The 19,838-nt window shown below is 40.7% G+C and overlaps 1 protein-coding gene across 1 annotated transcript in view; it reads right to left on the bottom strand.

The window, feature by feature from the left end:
• LOC134883582 (contactin-4) overlaps positions 1-17,864 on the bottom strand; it is a 110,275-nt gene extending 92,411 nt beyond the window's left edge. Inside the window, exon 1 of the mRNA XM_063912012.1 lies at positions 17,841-17,864. The gene's annotated coding sequence lies outside the window, so the exon portion shown is untranslated. The remainder of the gene's footprint in view (positions 1-17,840) is intronic.
• Positions 17,865-19,838: the final 1,974 nt, after the last annotated feature.

Genomic DNA, 19,838 nt, shown 5'->3' with positions numbered 1-19,838 from the left:
AAAACAAGGGGCTGCCCCTCATCTGCATGGCGTCACCCCTTCACCGGTCCCCTGCTCTCTGCTGAAAGGTTCTTCTTTGTTTGAACTTCTCTTTTATTTAACTCAAGGTAATGACATTGAGTTCTGGGCCTACAAACAAAACCACATCACATGGAGACAAAGATTAAAGATAAGTCCATTAAAAGTACTCGAGATAATTGCAATCGCACAAGAACTAAAAGGGAAGAAAGATCCTTGAAACCCTGTGCGAATATTAAAGTCACGAATGATAAACAGTTGATGCGAGTAAAAAAAAAGATAAGAAGAAAGGATTGGATGAAATAATTATTTCAGTCGTATCTGCTTGTAGTGACCAAGCACTTATCGGTATGATTGGTGTAAGATTAAATATCAGTGAGAATAAGTCCTCTAAATAAAAATGTAGGAGTCCTCTCACCTCACGATGCCTAAATCTAACTCCATCACTATACTTCCAAAGTGATAGTAATGATAATACCATGAGATGTGACACATTTTTGCTGGGGTTTTCTCCTTGTCCAGACAATAGAGAGCAGGAACTGGGTTTCCGACCTCATTTCGAGGACCTTGTCCGACAAAGCAGTGGAAAGTAAGAGAAGTCATTATCTCTACAGATGGTAACTCCAAGGGCCATTCATGTAAGGACAAATCCCAGAGGATGGTATGCCTGCAGTAGGCACATCATTATCAATAGTCGACTCCCCTGTGACTCTCCAGGCCCCCAAAATAGAAAGGAAGCGTCCGGGGTAGATTTCAGTTTCATGATCTGTGGAGAATGTGCTCAGGATCCAGGAACACAAGCTACACCAAGGGCAAATATGCAGTTATCAGAAGTGTCTACATAATTAAAGTATTCATTTCATGTAATTACAGCCTAATCCGCTGGGACATCCAGTGTTACATTATGAACCTCCTGATATCGAACAACCTGGGTAAGTGTTGCAAAGCAGAGTAAGATTCAATCACCTGGGTGTGAGTGTTTCCATAGAAGCTAGTTGCCTTTTCTGTCCTCGGATACCAAGCCAAATCACAGTGTCAATTATTTACAGAAGGATATTTTTTAGGGCAAAATGAAGGCAACCCAGGTGCTACATAAAAACCACCTGGGCTAATTATTACTTTATTGGATGAGGTCGGCTAACCTGCCAACTTGCAGCATATTCTCATACAACAGTTTGTATTATATCCTTATTTGGTTACTTTCGTGTGTGTCCTCAAAAGCCCAAGCAGAAACTGTTTAGGCAATAAAGCTTTTTGGTGAAGTTGACACAAAAAATAATGGCTTTTGTTAAAATAACTTTGGATGTGGTGTAATTGAATCAAGGAAATAACGGGTTTCCCACGAGGCAGGAACACGTATCCAGAGTCTGTGTTTTCAAATGCATTATAAGGGTTACTTATAGCTACAAACCGTGCATAAAAACAACCCATAACTTGCAAGTTTTGGCTTTACAGTAAAGATTATCTGATTTCAATTTGCATGTAAAGTATGTATATCATTTTTTCAGGTTCGACTTCAAGTCAAATGCATAAAGACAACATGACTGCAGGTTTACTTCCATGCTCACTGAATCAGACAACATCCTTGCCCTGAAATCAATACAGATCTTATTTTTGGATATTTTTTATAGTGCACAGGTTTCTCTTAAAATGGATGTTTAAACTCTACTAATTCCCAAAATGGACAGAGGTTTACAGGAGATTTGTGCGGGACTTGTTGTGGCCTCATTTCTTCAAGGTGTAATATAACCATAAGACTGCTCCAGGCCAAAAAACAACAAGTCGTCATAAACTTAAGTTTCTAGGGAAAGAAATACAGATCTATAAAGTTGACTCCCGAAAGTTTCAGGCAAAGGCGTAATTGATTTGCAGAATTGTTTTGTAGTTAGACTGATTAAGTTCCCCCACATAACAAATTGCACCTAAATTCTCACGGAGGAGTACTCATTAACATCTGTATAGCTTCACACCAAACGTGTGACGTGCCAGATGTAACATCCTGCTGCTGGCTGTTCTGTGAGCAAAACACTCCAGACGCTGCAGTGACACCTGCTCTGCAGCTGAAAATATTTTAATGCTACCAATTAACAGCTCATGTCTGTATATGTGCTGCTTGAGATGTATCTGTGAGTCACAAATCGGCTCAATGCATGCCACTAGAAAGGGAGACCATTGTTATTCTATAGAAACTATAAAAGTCCTGTCAGTGGAGCGCAGATTTTCCGTCTTCCCTACTGTCAAAATGACGAGGAGAAAAACAAAAACAGGGATTTATTAATTCACCTTACCTGTAGTTCAGGATATAATTGGGTGTGGAATTGATGAACAGATGAGAACACACTTTGTTATGGGTGTCAGTTTTGACTTTGTGGGAGAGAAACACAGGGATGTTAGCCTTTACATGCACAGAAACTTAAACAACACTCAAGAGGAGAGGGAAAATACCAAAATGCACAATAGGACCTCTTTAAATACTGGGTCAGTTGATGTCATTTACAGCATTGAAGAGTTATGGACTTGAGGCCTTAGACTCCTCTCTGTGAGGAGCAGCAGTGCCACTGCTGAAAGAACGCATGCAGTGAGATTTCCTCCCGGATAAGTGAGAGCTTGCAGGAACGAGGATAAGATCCGGTGTTCAGAGAGTTTTCTGCTCTATTCCCTGGGAGAAATATTCCCCAACTTCAAAACGTTGGGTTCAGTGGTGCAGGGATTCAGTTTCTAGTTTAGCAGCACAGCACTGCAGGTACAGGCTGCGGAAGAAAATGAAAACGGCAAAGGGAGAGTTGTCTAAGACACAAGTGTCATATTGTCACCGCCCGGAAAACAATTACACCATTATTGTGGACAATAAAGAGTGGTGCAGTAGGCTGACCAGGAAGTTAGCATGGGATTTCCTCAGCCGATTTTGTGATGTTGCAGAAAATTAGCTTTATTTACTCGTTTATGATACTTATAACGTTTTGTACAGCAGGATAATCTCCACATATTAACACCACTTTGTGACTTTTGATGGATAAATGCAATCAGCAGAAATAAAAAGCTTACACTTGGCTATAAATGAACTGCTTCACAGTGGCATGACTGTGAATCACCACCGCTAAACTAAAGGCGGATTCATATTTGAGTGATGATGTTGAGGCGTTTATTTATATACTCATTAGCAGCCATCACACACAGAAGCTTGGAGATTAACTAGTGGTGACGTATTTTACGTCGTAGAACAAATCGTGACAATCTTGTTATAGCTTGTGTTAACCACAGACCTTATTTCAGGCTTCTTACCACCAACAGTCAAAAAAGCATAGACTTCGAGACAAGAGAAGTCTCGTGTCTGCACAATTCTATTGGGCTGAATCAAAGTTGCTTCCTTAATGAACGACGGTGGATGTTATTGACATGTTGATGCCTCAAGGAATCGTGGGATGGCATTTTGTCTGCTAAACGATGGTCGAGAGCACAACATGCAAAAGGAGATGAGAAAGGAAGCACTGAAGCACCTTTCCCTAGCATGAAGAAAAAAATCCACCAGGTCTTGCCATAGCTGCCACTTAAATACTTGGAGTTAGGAAATAAAAACAAACAAAAAAGACCATTCAAAAGCAGCCCAGGAAAAGGGACTAGCGTTTAAATGCTGAGTGGGGGACTAAACTGATGCCAGCAAATAAGAATAACAGGCTTCTGCAGGGGAAGACTGGTCGTTAGGAAAGAGGTGAGGGGCATAACAAAGTGAAAGTTCTCTTTAAGCAGTTTCAAAGTCTAATTTCATAGACCCTTCATCACAAACAAAGACCTAGCATGTCATTGAGTTGGCTGCTGTTATAGTTTAGAATAAAGACTTAATCCTGAAATGTACACAAAAACCCATCGATTGACTTTAAAGAGAAAATGAAATAGCTGCCTTTGTACCCCAAACTCCTTTGCATGATCACATTCATTCAACGCGGGTTAAATTGAAACATGAAGGGCAAAGACCTACTTTAATGTTGGAGCCACAGTTACATCCAACATGATTACATACATACACAACTTGCCGTTTGTTGCATTGTGATGTGTTGAGAACAGAATGTCTAGAAAGTGCAAACTCACCTATCACCCTCGCTGTGTACGACACAGCATATTCCTAATTATAATTTATGGTGTTTTAATCTTCGATAGCGTCAAAGAGTCCCGCTGCTGCGTGTCTCTCCCTGAACATCTGTTGTATTTTGTGAATATTTATCCCAACTGGTTGGGATTTTCTCATTTATTGCACACCAGAATAAAAATCCCAGTATTATCGCAGGAAGCTGTCAAGCGAGTATAGTTAATGATTTATTGCATCCATCTTTTTTATCTCTTTCAGAAAGAAATATGTAAGGCGAGGCAAGTTTATATATACTGCACTTTGTATACACAAAGGCAACTCAAGGTGATTTACATAAAGCATGAGAGGACAGACATTAGAAAACATAGCATGCTTGGTGGAGGAAACAAATGAAAGAGACAAAACATTTGTATCATATAATTAAAGAAAGTAAAGTCACTGCGATGCTGGAAACTCTGAAACTACAGTAATGGATATTGTCATCTGAGCATTGGGTGTAATTTAAGTGAAGAAATGGTACCTCTGTAGGACTGCATGCCGATATCATTCCATGGGATAATGTTTAAATCAATAAATTGTATATCATTCTTAAGGAGGGACTGTTGGGCTTTTGGGGGGTTTTCCATTCCTGTAGTGTGTTGTGTAGGTTTTGGTGCATGTACTATAAATGGGCTACTATAGCTAAAATTCCCTCCAGTGGGAGCTTCTCTCCCATTGGCTCGCAATTCCAGCACATTGTACGTGATAGGCTGAAGGGACGGCTCATCTCTAAGCGGTTGATCAATCACAACAGAGGCGGCCAGCTAACCAATCAGAGCAGACTGGGCTCTGGTTTCAGACAGAGGGGGAAAAGAGGTGCTGCAGCACAGGCCGTATGAGAGAAATAAAGGCATTTCTGAAAATGAAAGCATGGAGACATGTCCCAGTAGAGGAACAAAATACACAAAAAAAACCTGGAAATTAGCATAATATGAGTTTGGTGACACAGGCGCTACATTTCAGCTAGCTGTTTGTGGTCAGTAAACAACAAAATGTGGGCAGCACAATATCTTGTTTTTCTATTTCTACATGTCAAAAACAGGAGATGCAAGGTGTCAGTATGGCAGATGTACAGGAAAAGTAACAGGAAAGGTAACCAATTTATTTTGCTGTTTAGTAATTAATAAGATAATGCAATTTGTCTATGGATGATAAGAACTACAATACAATTTAAAGGGACACAACTCTGCAAGACGCGCTGAAATGCAGTACGAGTTAACAAATTATACTCACTCAAAGTTACTTGGACAACATTTACATTGTTTGCCTTCTTTGGATTTTCTGTAACTATTCCAGATTTTGTCAAACTTTCTGTGATTTTGTGACACACGATACGCAGCTTCACTGATGCGGTTCACGCTTCCTGTCCTGCATGCTGTACACTGCTCGTAATGATTCATGGCATGTCCTCCCACTCAGTGTGAGTAACTTCTCCGACGGAATAGACAAATCTGAGCTGCTTTTTATATCTGGACCTTTCAATCGGGATGTGACCTGTCTGTCATTAGTGTCACCCAAGCCTTGCTGTGTAATTGATGTGCTGCCTCAACAAATTGCTTCACAGGGGACCAGAGGACTGCCTTTCCTTTCCTGGAAGATAAAACCCGCCGAGACGGCACCTCTTCGTACTGACTTTAACTTCAAGCTGTTTCCTCCCTTTACATCCCCCCCACCCTCCATACAAAAACTACATTTAAAGAGGATCACATGAATGCTTTTCCTATAAACAGCTGTACGAGGAACCTAATGACTCTGATTGTATGAAATCCTGCACCATTTGTCATAATATTATAGCTGTTGCAGCTTTAATCAGAAAAGCACTCGGTAATGTGTCTGTGGTGGCTTCCTCCTATTGCCTTAAGTCACACTTCTGTCTTATTACATCTGTGGAATTGTATTTGCTTGCTGAGGCAACACAGGTTTCTCCCTTTAATTGTCTCTTCGGGGAAAGGGGTCTTCATGTGTGAAGGAAGGGAGCAAACATGGGGGGTTTGGGCTGACTTTTATCTGACCAAAGACAAAACATGTACACTAGAAAACGCTGTCGAAGCTAAACTGAGGCAAAATACAGAACGGTGCGGGCATAAATAATTCACGTTTAGTCCCGGTAGAAGAATAGCTTGTGTTTTGATTTAACTGTTATTTTTATTGTGCAGTAAAATCTCAAGGGGGCTACTTTGGTTTTAAGCAACATACATCACATGCACACAACACACATATATTCCCTTCTTGTTTCATTGGAGCTAAGCCAGTGTCAAGTAAGGCACTTTATGCAGCCCCTATGCTGTAGGAGTCTGCTGCTCCAGATTCGAAAGTGATGGACAATGCATCATTTTTTCATGAAAAGCTAACCTTGTGCCTGTCTTTGCTATCTTGTCCCCCACCCCCACGAGTATCGGAATCTCTGGGCGTGAGAGGAGCGCACACTGGGAGAGTGCGATTTCCTTTAAGTGTTCCTTCTGAAGCACAGCAGTAGATCTTTATACTGATCTTCGTCTATATTAAACACAACAGGTGACTGAGCGCCATGATCAGACTCTGAGACAATCCGCCTGAGGAGAAACAATTAGCGAAGACTTTTAAAAAAGATGTGTGCAACCTTCAATTTACAGCATGTGACGGATCTAACTGTGTTGATAGTTATGCTTCTTTTTTTTCTACAGAGTGGGCTGCCAGCAGTATCAATTGTACTTTTAGTTTGCAGCACAGGTGTCTTCCGCAATCACTCCCTGGAACTGTAAAGGGACTTTCCCCCCCCCCCCTTATAGACTTATTTCAGCCTTTTCTTTGTAATTTCGATAATAAAAGAGAGAAAAGAGTGCAGACCTTGGCAAAGTTAGTTTACATCAGGGAAAAATAAAGAAAAGATAGAGATATAATCAGGCAATGTTCAAGAGAAACAACATTTCTACTGTCAAAAACTGGGAACTCATTTGTTATAATTGCTCTAACTGACATTTGTGTAAGGATATCTGATAAGCCTTCTGCTATCGAACGTTGAACACAACCCAAAAACATCATATGCCTTTGCCTTGGATATTAAAGAAAGATGGGATCCTATTTCTCCTCATTAGGACAAACCTATTCATGCCCAAGCCCGGTTGTGTTTTTTTCTGCCCTCTGGTTCTGATCGGCTTCCAAATGAAATGGGTTCTTGTTAGACCAATGCTTCACCCTTCAACCAAGTGTCACGAAAAAAGGACTATTAGTTTTTAACAAAAGCTCCTTGGTAGACTCTAATATCACATTGGGCAAAGTGTTGGATCAGTGATAGAACTGAAGATCATAAATTGAGCCAAGTGCAATTTTTCCACTCTGAGAATTGTAGGGCTATCAAAAGAAGTAACCCTAAAAAACTCAGCATTTTTCTTCAACATACCATCGAAACAATGGTTATATTGTATGTTGGGATCGTAAAAGAGACGCTGTGTCTACACAGGAGGTTATCAGGAAAACAACTCCAGTCCTCCGTCTCCGGGATGTTTTCGGTTGTCGGTCATTTGTTTTATTGCCACACAGAATCACTGTCGTTACGCAACTAAAACAGACATTTCATTGCTGGATACAACAATGCTACGATTCTGAGGTTAGGCAGGTGTAATGTTTACCTAGTTCACGTCTTCGTTTGCGCTGTTAGCATGCTAATGTCTGAGATGAGGATTATTGAAATGTCCTTCACTTCTCAGCATTTAGTCCTGGTGAAAGTTGAGGGAACACTGGAGTTGTGACACCTCCTCAGTGAATGGGTTGGGGTTGTGGTTAGGGTTAAGGTTTCAGTCAATCTAATGGTTGTTAAGACGGTTCAATTCACGCCCAAACTGGTACAAAAGGAAGACTCAAAGGTTTGTAAACTGTGTCCTCTTTGGACTATCAATTTTTGCACAAAATTTCACAGAAATCAATCAATACTTATTGAGATATTCTAGTCGAGACACACTGCTAGCATGGCTCGGATGTAACTTCTCTATCCATTTTTGTCCTGTCTCCTCCATGTTTCTGAAGACAGTTCTAAAACTCAAAGGAAGAGAATCACTGTTTTTTTCAGGTTTGTATTAAATGATGCTACTGCACTTATTCTGTCAAATGTGATAATCATAACAAATGATTGAATGGTGTTTAAAGAACAAAAAGAACAACATCTATTTAAAAAATGTCTTTCTTTATAAAAGGTACACTTAGTCCAAACAGTCATGCCGTACTGTTAGTTAAACTGTGTGTAGACCAGCATATTAACCTATATGCTGTTGCTTATGGACTTATCATTGTCGTGAGTATTTTCCCGTGTAAAGTATGAGGCTAAGACCCCCTACCATGATACCAACAATAGATGGGAATGGAAACAGGCAGTAATCCTTTCACACACTAAGATTAAGGTGCCAACTTGGTCCCAAGTATACATCACCAGCCTGGGGGGACACCTTGCCCAGTACCACAGAATGGTCAGTAATCATGAAGGTGATGACAGGTAACTCTGCAGACCTCACTGCATTGTGAGAGCTAGCAGTTCTCAAGTGAAAAGTACCCAATGGTGAATATAAATCCCAACCTATCAATGTAGCCACAGCATGTAGCTGATGGGGAAACAGCCTGTAAGAATACTGATGGTGGTTGTATTTTTGACGACGTTGCATCTACAAATCAATATTTTCACGTACCATGAAGCTAATGACAATATGTAATGTGGAAGGGGTAACTTGTATTGATCAATCACCTGTGAGTTATCAACCTACTCGGCCATTTCCTTCAATTCTGAAAGGCGTTAGCAAGATAAAGGTAAACGTTTGATTTCACGGCCTGCAACTTGATGGTCTTGGTCGACAATAAAGGCTCTGACAATCCCATTGCCCGGTACCTGTTTGTCACCAAGCACCAGTTAGCAGCTGGCTAGTGAACACATGTAGCAGCTCAAAGGCTAGGTATTTGGGGAAGACCGAAAACAAAGCTAAAAGGTGAGTGAAAGTCGGATGAATGAATGTTGCTTTATTTTTTCGAAAACACATTAACCATATGAACGACTGACAGCGGAGCTCCTTCTGCAACACACTGCCCCAGCTCCGTTGTCACAAGGACAGGTACAGGAGAACATTCCTGCCTACTGCAATAACCCTGTACAACAATTCACCTCTCACTGACAGATAACTCTCTGCTCCATAGCTTTACTGGACTTAAACCATACCATACTGTACATTCCATGCTGGTTTAATCTATTTAATATTCCACATCGGTAAATGTTTTGTCCCTAATGTATATTTTCTACTTTCTTTTCAAATGCTATTTTATTTTATTGTAATTACTTTGCTTTGTTTTGATGATGCTGCAAGAACAACATTTCCCAGTTTGGGATCGATAAAGTACTTCTATTCTATTCTATCTTGTGATATGTCAAAATAAGGATTTCTGTGTAAAATAGGACATTATCTGACTGTCAGCACTTATTTGAGAATACTAAACGACAATTCCCCACACGAATGTGCCCAGGATTGTTTAGAATTGAACGTTCACATTTTTTTCCCCTTCCGAATACGAAGCTTTGGTTATTTAAAACATAGAAAGCAAGATGCTACAACTCCTCAGAAGAACTTTGTGGATCACTTCCATAGCTAACTAAGAAGAGGTATGGGAAAAATTATACCTAAATTCCTAAAATGCTAATCCCTATTGTCTTAATTAACTAAGACAATTTCAACTACAATGGAAAAAACGACCCTGTAAATATAATTTAAAGTAAAAAGATGAAATTAAATAAAGTGTCTGCTTAAATCATAGCTCAATGATAATATGTAAAAAAAAAAAATCAGCAATGGATATGCTTTGTTCAAAATGTCATCCGCGCTTCGGTTGCTCTTCATATGAACTTCAGAAACTTTAAATTAGGGCTGTGTATAGTCACAATTGGGTTAGCATGTCAGCCATTGCTATAGCACGCATGGGACTGAGCAAAGCTTCTGGTTTCACTGGGCAACCTGCTTCCGAATCCCCTTCTGATCCCATGCAGAGACACGAGCAGATAAAACAGAAGCAAGGTATACGCTGAGCCAGAAACCCCAGCATGACAGAGGAGGGAACACCGAGGCTCATTAACAGCAGCCGCCTGGACTGATCCCAGCACTCAGTCTGGGGAGTAACAGCCAACTCACTCCATTACAGGGAAGAGAGAGACTTCTAAAGGGCATGACCATCTGGAGCAAGCTTCACTCGGTTTTTTTTTTCTAACCGCGTATGGGTGGGAGGCAGAGCCCAGACTCATCAAGCAGGTTGATAATCAGGTGCCATCCGAACTCATTCATGTTGATCTGCGTAGGTCAATTGTGGCCGCTGGTGAAACATAGAGACAATGAAATGAAAGGAAAAAAGGTTTGAGATTAAATTCATGCAGGGTGGAGGAGCTTTAAAAACTCCAGTGCGAATGAAACTCAAAGTAGCCCAAGCAACAAGACTATGGCAGGCTGAAGTAGGACATTTTTTTTAAAGTAAGAATAAGTCCCTAAAGTCATTCAGTGTCCGTGAAATATCAGTGCATTGGGACAGGTGAGAACTCCAGTGTTGAGATGACATTCGGCCCCTTAGGACAAATGGCTGCGTATGAAAAATTGATACAGGGCAGAAAATAGACTTTCAGTTCAATATAGAAAAAAGGCTGACCAGGAGACTAGGAATCTAAATTATAGCTGCACGATTTACCCAAATGAATTATTCACTCAGCAGGAGCCTGGTATCAGTAGCTAGACACACAATTACCAAGACACGGGGTCGGGCTTGTTTAAGGGTACATCCAGAACTAAACTAATTAGGACAGACTCACTGATTGATCACGCAGTCCGGGAGCTATTTGTCTCTAACTTGCATGAAGCAGAAACACCGCCTGGATTACTCAGTATAAACACATGTGGGATTAAATGAAGAACACTTAGGAGCCCCTTTAAAATATTGGGGTGTTTTCCCTTTCCTGTCATGTGTGTTGTGCATGTAAATGGTCTGCAAAGGCAAACGTCTCTAAGCTGTGGACTAATCGCAACAGAGCAGGGCAACTAACCAATCAGAGCAGACTGGGCTCTGGTGTCAGACAGAGGGGAGAAAAGAGGTGCTGCAGCACAGGCAGTATGAGAAACATAAAGAGCTTTTTGAACATAAATGTCACAATAGAGGCACTAATGTGAACCTGAAAATGCTCTTAATAGGGTGCCTTTAAGTGCATTTTGAGGTGCTTGTAATTGTATTGCTTGTACTTTTTACTCCACTACATTTATCTGACAGCTATAGTTACTTAGACACAGAACAAGCAAACATTTATTCCAGCTTTTAAATAAACAAGGCCATGTAATGATAGGTTAAAATATTCAGCAAAGGTATTCAACGTTCTTCAAGTTGGCTCCCCATTTACCAACCATGCTGAACACAAAAATGCATCCTTGATCATGATCCTGTGTTTTCAAATATACATATGATTCTGAAACAGGCCTTGTTTATTTATTTTGTATACTTAAATTATATCTTCATGCCAATACCTTTGCACTTTAACTTAAGTAAGATTTGGAAATGTCACTTGAGTATAAGTACTGCTTCCACCACTGAATATAAGCCAAATGATTGGATGTATTATTTATGTTCTTCCATGAAATAAAATATTATGTATGTGTCAGATTTCTAAAAAACTGAGACAGTATTGTGCTGCTTGAGAAAGTCCTCGGGGTCAGGAAAAAAATAACAACCTCTTCAGGATAACATTGAAATTATGTACATACATGAAGTACCCTTAAAACCCTTTAGCAGTCACCCCCGTTGCTCCTCAACTCAGGGGAATTGTTCCAACACGTTCACACAAATGACAGCAAGCCTTAATAAGTCAGCCAGCGAGCACACTGCATGGAACACTGACTCGGTGCTCGGATCCGTGCTCAGGGCAGATACATAGATAATCAAAGCATGACAGCAGGTTTTACATTTCAAATAACCCACGGTGCATTACCAGCAGTTATTTACAGAGTAAGCACTGCTCATTAATTTTTGAACAGGCCCTTAAGGTCTGGTTGACAGACAAAGCTGGAGAGCGAAAGGAGGGGAAGGAACTGTTGTTGTCGTTGTTGTTGTTGTTGTTGTTGTGCGACTCACAATATGAAACATAGTAATGGCACACAGCAGAGTGCTACGCAATGCATTATTAATGTGTTGGTGATGTTGTTGTGTAAAGGTCATGGACATTGTCTCTGCACACAGCCATTCAGCTTTCAGTGTTTCTATGTATACAACATTTCCTCGTGAGATATTTAGCAGATGCTTTGATTCTGACTGAAGATTCAGACATTTTACCTCCTCGAAATCTATTGGTTATTGATTATCTAAAGCCACATTTTTCCTACATACTGCACTTAGACGGAAACCCCACAGGAGAGGAAGAGACAACATGGCAGATGTCTTCTTTTTGCCATGAACCTGACACCACTGGGAGTAGCGGGGGTCCCGGACAGACACCATAAATGAGATCGCACAGCTGCCATGTCTTCATCGTCGGGGATGTAACTTGGGCTGTGTGTACAGGTGCTCCGCTCTTCAGGAATGAAGCTATGACAGAAAGCGTGTACCTGGTAATCCTCCTTTCTGCTGCAAGCTCGGTAATCTCATTACCCATGCATGTCTCATTAATTCCCGTCATGGCCAAATGGCACACCACTCTGACTGTCACCAGCTCAAAAAAAAGATCCTCCAGCCACCACGAGCAAACCCAAGGCCTCTAAACAAAGCAGGGGGTTAGGAGGGGAAATGGTGGCCCGTGTAGCAGCCACAAATCATTGATGAGGGTCAGACTGTCGCAAACTGTGAGAACTCACCTTGGGCTCGGCTCTATAAATGAAGACAGTGTGCTTCAAGATAGATGGACTGCAACAAAATAGTCATTGTGTATAATGGCTGCACACTCACATACTATAGGAGACTATATTTGTTTAAATGAGTGGAACTGCTGATGCTGATGTGAGTAAATCATACTAATTAAACTAGATGTAGAGAGCTGTTGCTTGACCATGTTTTGTGTTGTGTAATAAGAATCCTAATGATGCTTTTAAGTGTTTATCGAAAAGCCTGCCACATACTGCACTGTTTTATCATATAGCTTCTCGACTGACTTCAATATTTATAAATGGAGATAGTCCTGACTGCAAAGATGGAAGTCACTTCGCTGCTACTGATTCTGCAACGTGAAACACACAGTGAGTGTAGAGATGAGGACATTTAAATCAGATGATTTAAAGGCATACGCTCATGTTTAGGTCTCTAGCTTCAATGTGCAAAAAGCTTTTTATTGTTCTCACGCTGCCTGTGCTGCACAACCTCTGTGTGCTCTGATTGGTTAGCTGGCCGGCTCTGTTGTGATTGGTCAGCCACTTGCAGATGTGTCTGAAATGTCCCGCCCCTTAGCCAAACACGTACAATGTGTTGGAGTGATAGCCAATAGAAGCACGAATGTTACAAAGTGATGTCGTTATGTTACAGAAGAAAAACTAAGGAGTCTGGAGGGAACTCTGGGATTTAAGCCTTTGCAGACCATTTACAAGCACAAATCACCTATATCACTCACTATAGGAAAGAACACACTTTGCATAATCTGGGTAAACTTTAAACTTGTGAACAATCTGAGCGATCATCGGACTTCCTAGTTGTGATTTCACTGTGAAGCTAGTAAGCTTATTTTCAAAAGGCGAATACACTTTGTCTTAAGCCCCAAAATTGGACTTAGTTTCAAAAAACAATATGGAATTCAACATAAACAATCAATGCATAAGCAAGACATTGTTAATGTATAGCTCACTTTAGATTTTCTGGGCTGTATGGTAAGACCCGAATCTGTGTTTCAGGAGCTATACAAAATTGAATAGAGTTCACGCACAGTCCAAACCTGGAGCTTCCTAAGAGAAATAAGGAACAACAGCAGCTTCAACCTGAGCTCACCTCAGGCGCTTTCTGACATCAAATCAAAACTGGGTCTTTTAATAATGGCTCACGGTACCATTTCTATCATTTTCATGCTGCAATGGCAATGCATTCAAAGAACCTTAAGCACATCATTTCCAAATACACCTCAGCTTTCTGTATGAAAATGAGCTCTCATACTGTGTGCCAAAGGTTCACTCTACATGAAGTGATAGTAAGCGTAATGTTCTGACAGCTAGTCCCTGTACACACTCCAAAAGCTTAAAACAGGATTTTAGAGCAATTCCAAAACCATGTTCCAGGTGGTTAAAGTGTTGCCATGGTGAAAGTGTTGATTTGACGGTTTCAAAAAGATGCACCTTAATAGAAAAATGAAAAACGTTGTACTTGAAGAATACCCATCTGGCATGTGTGAAATTTAAGTACACTCACATGTAAGATTACCGCTATGGCTGGAGGCTCCGTTGCCAGCTTGATGGCACCTAAAAGAATATAAATGAATTGAATTGAGCCAAATCATAAACAACTGTGTCAACATAGCTCTGCACTGGAGATTGATGATTTTTACAGAATATATTCCTGACTTTTCTCCTAGCTCGTTTTGGAAAAGACATAAACCGCTGTACATCGAACGTGTTTAATGAGAAATGTTACTTTCCTGAGCTTGAAACACATTGTGGAAGTGACTAAAACAATGATACATCATTGGTAGCGACCTGTCAATCACAAGGTAGCCCCGCCCCATTTTACTCTTAATGGAAGAAGTTTTGAAATCGAGCAATTAAGACTAAATCAAGGATACATCATTGGTAGCGACCTGTCAATCACAAGGTAGCCCCGCCCCATTGTTTTACTCTTAATGGAAGAAGACTTGAAACCAGCTATTAAGTCCATTAACTCATAAGTAAAATGTCAATTGAGGATATACCCTAAATTAACTGAGAAGTAGAGTCATTTTTTCATAGTCTTCTATACAACCAGTGAACCCTGTGCTGTCTATTAAAGAAACACAAGTTTAAGGCAAAACTATAAAGGTTATTACGTCTCTTCAGTTCCTGACAATGTTGTCCACTTTTGGTTTCACATGGGCTCAAAAACAAATAGAAGTCAAGGCTTTTTTTTACCCCCCTATCCACCGCAACCTATGAAATGAGATGATGAGAGCTGTAGGAGTGAGCGTAAACAGTGTGGCTGTGGGAAACTCCAAAACTGGGAGGTGTAGAAGTAAACTTTACTTTAAAGCTTGATCATAAATCCATGACGGATAAGCTTCGTACAGTGATTTCTGCTATATGTTTTGACTTCATTGTCACTTACATCAGGACACCATGTACCTACAGATCTCCACTCCCACAAAGTCATCTAAATGTCTCTCTGTCGGTGAAAGAAGTTTAAACCTTGTAAGACTTCCTTGGTCTTCAGATGCATGCTCCACAGATAATCTCTCATACGGTTGAACAACAATATGCTCCGACAATACACTGCCTGACACTCTGACATACACCAGAAACATTTCTGACTGACATAGTGAGTAACATTTTGCTGAAGAGGGTCAAGGTCGGTGATGTTCGGGTTTCCGTGAGAACTGAACACAAGGTCTGACACATGCGCCAAAGGGCCATGCAGTTCTTTGTCAGTCAAGCTGTGGCTGTTTTTGCCTCTTTTCACTGTTGGATGATACATCAGAGCAGTGAGTATTTAAGCTGTTCACATTTGTTGTACAACATCTGTCAAGTTTCCTGTAAAAAAAAACAGATCTTGCAATGCAGAGAATGTGAGGTTTCCAACTGAAGGAACAGAAATACTGTTTGTACCAAATAGAAGAAGCGGGTGGTTTGCACAACAAGGTCTCGTAGCCCAACGACAAAATAGGCCATTTCTCAGCGTCTTGCACAAAAACACATGACAGGGAACTTGGCTCTGACGGTGTGTTCTTTACTAGATGTGTTTGCATTTCCTAGGGGACAAGTTAAAAACACATTTCCTTTCCTGCACACATTCAGGGTAGTAGTCTTTGATCCTCGGTCTATTGTCCTTTACCCCCTGACATCAGAACAAGGGCTAAAGATGAAATGTTAAAAGGCAGACCACCATGGGGGCTTTTCACAAGACACAACTGAAATATAAACGCAGCATTATACACCCACTATCCAAAGAAAGTGTTAGAGATGATATAGAAAACTTCTACAGGATAAAACCACGCGTTTGTGTGTATTTCTTTCGGCGATAAAAGAGGCTGTTGTTAAAAATGCTGTAAGTGAGAGACAGTGGATAAGAAATAGCTGCCTATATATCACGAATCCCATTTTGCAGATGACAGTAGCAATTGCTTTTTCCTACTTTTATCAAGCTGTTCAGCCTTACTTAGATGTGCAGAACTCAGAACTGTGAAAACTGTCAGCAAAAGCAGAATCCGACCCCACAGCAAATAAGGCGTTTCCCATTTCCCCAGTGTCAGCTGCATAGAAAACACTGAACAGGCCTGACGAATCTCTCTCCTCTCCATTTTTTCCCCCCCAAATCGACTGTCAACAGATCCTTGAGAATTTCAATTTTTGTGGACTGGCAATTCAAAGCCCAGACACTTTGGAGAAGAAGCATTGATATCCTCTGAGATACTGAGAAAATGCAATACGTTTCTCCACATCAGAAAGCTCAGAAATGGAAGCTTCAGAGAGGAGGCGGTGGCCTCAGACACAGCTCAAAGACACAGTTACTGGACTGTTCAAAACTAAACGAAGACTTTTTCTCTGGAGACCACTGAAGCCTTCTCAGAGCACATTGCTTCGTCTGTGGCAGCTTTCAAGGTGCAGAAGATAAGAAAAATGAAAAATGACACTGTGGGGAGGCTGAGCAGTGTAGTTCTGAAAAAGAAGACATGCTCTCTCCAAAGCTTTGTTTATTTAGACGTATTGTACTCCAGAATAGCGTCTATTATACTCTTGACAATACCTCGCTGAGATTTTCACAAGGAATAGATGTCGTGGTGGGTTTAAACGTTTCTATTTAAGACTCAAAGGTCTTTTTCTGAACATATTTTGGAGGAATTGTATTTGCTGAATAGATTTCAGTCAAAAGTAGCTTTAGTTTTTCCAATATTGGTGGATTAACATGCATGGGATAGGTAAAATCAACATGAAACGTTCACAAGGAGTTTAATCACGGTGCTGCCAACAGAAGAGACGCTATCACAATAGCAGTGTAGCTAATTCCAATTTTAGATAACTTTGCTTTGCCGAGTTAGGAGCTGTTCTGCGAAAACAGATAGAGCATGCTCCACTGTCACTCCTGAGTCTGAAGCAGCTGGTACAAGTAGCTTGGCCTGCCAGAATTAACTATGAATCCCACATTTCACCAGATCATTTCTTTTGGAGGATTCTGCAAAACTCAAAATCTTGTCAATAACTATTACATTTTTACGTCCGATACCAATTTTTCTACAACATCTGCGCATGGCAAAAGATCAAATTAAATCAAAATCATGGAACCATCACCCTAACCCTAATGGGTTAAACGCAGAGGACCAATTTCACTGTGTGTGCTCTGCTGTGTGCATGTATGTGACTAATGAAGAGGGTTTCATCCTCCGATTGAATCAATGTTTCACTTGGGAGTGAGTCTTCAGATCTTTCTATCAGAATGTGTCTAACCCTGAATAACCCAAACATATTTTTGGCAATACTTCCAAAATGGGTTTACTAATACCATGTGCTCAAAATGCTGCCTTGAAGTGGTTTAAGTTAAGCATAATATCATGACCAAAAGATACACGTACCATGAAATTCAGGTTTCATTTCCACACAAATGATTGTTGATGTTTAATTCTAGTTGAATGTCACAGTTAACCCCTGAGTTGATTGCCGGTTACTCAGATCACCTGTTGGCTCCTAATTAAGAATTGAGAGCAGCTTGGTGTTTCTCAATTCTCGGCCAGTCAGGTGTGACGGTGCCCCTTTCTTAGGGCTTAAGAGAGGTAGAAAATCCACACTGAAGGGATCCTTCCTTCCCTTCATGCAGACATCATTTCGGCAGATCTTGTCAGTGAGAAACTCTGCTGTTTATGGCCTTTTGGGACTCCTTTGCTGTCTTAACTTTTCCGAGTTAGGGAACTTTTGAGTATTTTGAAACATTTAGTACTGGAAGTTTAAAATATGTCACGGTTGAATTTCATTGCAGCCCCCTTTGCACCCATTCATTGATTTTTGCAAAGATGTTTATAATCAATGAGGACTTTTCTGTTATTATGTAACGGGCACTGGTTAATGGTGAAGGCACAAGTAAGATTAGTGTTTTCCAGTTCTTTTACTTGACAGTATGTGGTCAAATCTGGTTCTCCTGGGTCTTTAAGATAAGCTGTAATTGGTGCACAGGTTTATTACAGCAAAGCTTGATTTTTGTCTTAAGGAAATAAGTCATTGTTGACAAAGTGAGAAACAGACACTAAGGCTCAATTCCAAACCGCCCCCCTACACTCTACCCCTCCGTTCGAGCGGAGGGTCTGCCACATTAAGTGCTGTTCCAAACCAACGAGTGTGGAGTGGGTTATCAAGCCCTCCAGCAGCGAGCCTGCATCGCACCTGACTTCACCTGACTACGCTACCTGACCGGACTCACCGCTGTGTGTGTCCCTCAGGAAACATGCTGTGTACAAACAGTTCCTGCAAACACTGCGCAAAACAACATACACATTAAATATCATCATACAGATGCTACCTCGTTTATCTGTTTTACTCAGGAATATATACAGTACCCGTGTCTAGAAAACAGTGTGAGTTTATTATAAAGTTGTGTATTATAAACATCATATTTTAAAAATGAAAGAGGTTTGCAAATAAAGAAACGCCATTAAAGATTTTTGGAGTTTTACTTTGTTTTTTTAATTGTTTTTTTACCAAGATGCTGATTTGAAACCATTGTTACGAAAAGTTACGGCATTTCCTATTTCTCCATCAGCGAGTGGGAGTGGGTAAGGTGTGGTTTGGAATTGGGCCTAACTCATGGCCAGATCAAGATATGTTACCCTGCGGGAAAGTAATCAGCCTACGGCCCTCAAACATCCACCTTTTTCTATCCCTCCTTTAGAACAGAAATGTTTCCCTTCATTTCTGAATTCAATGTTTGTCCAAAGTAAATTCTTGATATGCCCGTCACAACACATCATGACTTTTCTCAAGTTCACTTCATATTTTTTACATTTCCATTCTCCAGTGGTCTTGTAATTAACCTCATTTCATTCAACCTGCAGGCAGCGACTATCTGGTGAACACACCCGTTTAATAAGCGTTTAGACTTCTTGTTTTGTTTTATGCCACATCTTGAGGCAATGATGCAATTACGCTTATAATTAGGTATTATTCTCGATATTCCACATGTCATTGGATTTGATTGTGCTTTGTATGGTAAATAAAGTGTGTTCTAACGGTGCGGGTGGACTGAAATAAAAGTTGGAAAAGGATAAAACCTCGTTTCCATCGCATGGGTTTGAGTAGAGCCTCATTCGGGGGCATCTCACCCATGGAGTCGGGGCCTGATCTGGAATCACAGCTCTCCATTTTGAAATTGGCTTCACAGAGGGCTTGGTGCTCCCTGCATTTGCGAACATGTTGAAGGGAATGGGCAGCATCTGTGCTGCCAGCTGAGTTGAATTCAAGCCTCCTGGCAAGCCTTTCATTTGTGGCTGATGCCGAGAGAACACAACAATTCCCAACATTTATTTTACGTGGTTTGTTTCAGTCACACTCCTGTCCATCTCTTTTATGCAACACTTGCAACG

This window comes from Eleginops maclovinus, chromosome 20, assembly GCF_036324505.1.
Source record: "Eleginops maclovinus isolate JMC-PN-2008 ecotype Puerto Natales chromosome 20, JC_Emac_rtc_rv5, whole genome shotgun sequence".
Lineage (NCBI taxonomy): Eukaryota > Metazoa > Chordata > Actinopteri > Perciformes > Eleginopidae > Eleginops > Eleginops maclovinus.
The sequence above is the reverse complement of the archived record's forward strand: the minus strand, read 5'-3'. Positions and strand labels throughout refer to the sequence as shown.